Here is a 1,981-nt window from a genome sequence, read left to right as displayed (position 1 = left end):
ATGCCAGCTAATTTTTTGTATTTTTAGTAGAGATGGGGTTTCACCTTATTAGCCAGGATGGTCTCGATCTCCTGACCTCATGATCTACCTGCCTCAGCCTCCCAAATTGTTGGAATTACAGGCGTGAGCCACCGAGCCCAGCCTTCATCATATTCTTTAACTTAGAACTGATAAAAATAGAGGGTTTGATTTATCATCGTTGAAGGTCGTAGAAAACAGATTTGGAGCTGCAAGAACACAACACACTTCCCCTGGAAAATATTCCAAGAAGTAAATCTCTGGACATTGTTTACAGCCCTAGTAGGATACAAGAAGAAATGTTCTTTATTTAGAAAAAGAATCATAAAGCTAGGAAATATTAGCTAAAATGTCTACAAGTAGGGAAGAAAAGAGAGAGGAATGGTAGAAAAATGCAGATCTCCATAAATGTTGTGGCTGCGATAGCTTGGGCTGCCATGGAAAATACCACTGATGGAGTGGCTTAAACAACGGACATTCATTTGCTCACAGGTATAGAAGCTGGAAGTCCAAGGTTAAGGTGCAATCAGGGTTGTTTTTTGTGAGGCCTCCCTTCTTGGCTAATAGGTGGCTGCCTTCTCTCTGTGTGGTCACGGCCTTTCCTCTGTGCAAGCTTGGAGAGCACACTCACTCTCCCTTCCTCTTGGATCATCACCAGTTCTATGGGAGGCCCCACTCTTATGACCACTTCACTTTCATTACCCCCTTAAAGGCACTATCTGTAAATACAGTCACATTGGGGAGTTAGAGCCTCATCATATGAATTTGGGGGCATGACACAGTTTAGCGCATGACAATGACGTTAACACTAGGACAGTTGTTTTGCAGAATGTCACTCGATCTGAGTTTCATGTTTCCTCATGAGGAGATCTAGGTAGGGATTTTGGGTGGGAGTCTCTCACAGGGGATACTGTGTTCTCACTGCATCCTCTCAAGTGATTTTAATGTGTCCAATGGTGTTTACTTTGATCACCTGAGTGACCAAAGTGGTGACTCTCAAGACTTCTCTGTTATAAAGTTTCTTGATGTGCTGCTAAATAACAGTTAGTAAGCATGGCTTTTAGCTTGGAAAAACTGATACCCCTCATTAACAGAAGCAGAGATGCCAGAAAACCCATGAGAGATTGTGGAAGAAGGGGTGTTCAAGGACTTGAAAATGCTAGAATGAGTCTACTGTACCTAACCAGAAAACCCACCGGCTGACCGTCCTCAGGAGGGTCCAGAAAATACGACATTGGCCAAATTGATAAGAAATGCCCTGGTGAGGAGAAGGGGCACCAGCATTGTGAGAACCTCAGGAAAGTCTGTCTTCTGTAAGTTGGGGCTGAAGGTAGCTGACGGTGTTGCAGAACTGAGCTTTTTAATAGCAACGAGGATAGTAGATCCCAGGATAGCGGAGGCCAGGAGGCAGCCTTTAAGAATCAGAAGAAAGATGAACATAATTCCTATAACAGGTAGTAAGACTGGAATTGCATTCAGGGGAACCTGATCTACAGGGGACTTAGGAAATGGCATATGGTTTTCCTAAGGGCAAGAGTGTTGAGCCGCTGTCACAGGCTGGGTTCTCTAGAAACGGGCTGGTGTTTAGGAAGCAGGTTGTTCACTCAGGTATGTCCTTGGGATTGAAACTTGTGAAACTGAGGGAAAGAAAGTGGCATTAAGCAGAGGGAAATGAACTTCATACAAGCCTGGCTGATCCGCAGGGTGAGCTGTGAAACTCACATGGTTTTTTAGCAGTGTTCCAAGTTGGGTTGGGATGGCCAGGCCTTATTGTCCCACATTGATCAATGATTAGATATTGGCCACCTTGGGAAGGGGCAGGTATTAGTCAGGATTCTGCAGAGGAACAGAATCAATGGGACAGACATCTAAATCTCTCTCTCTCTTTCTCTCTCTCTCAAGAGAGATTTATTGTAAGCTATAGGCTCATATGACTATACAGGCTTATGGAGGCTGATCCCGG

Source organism: Mandrillus leucophaeus, unplaced genomic scaffold (assembly GCF_000951045.1).
Source record: "Mandrillus leucophaeus isolate KB7577 unplaced genomic scaffold, Mleu.le_1.0 Scaffold83, whole genome shotgun sequence".
Classification (NCBI taxonomy): Eukaryota; Metazoa; Chordata; class Mammalia; order Primates; family Cercopithecidae; genus Mandrillus; species Mandrillus leucophaeus.
This window is presented reverse-complemented; position numbering follows the sequence as displayed.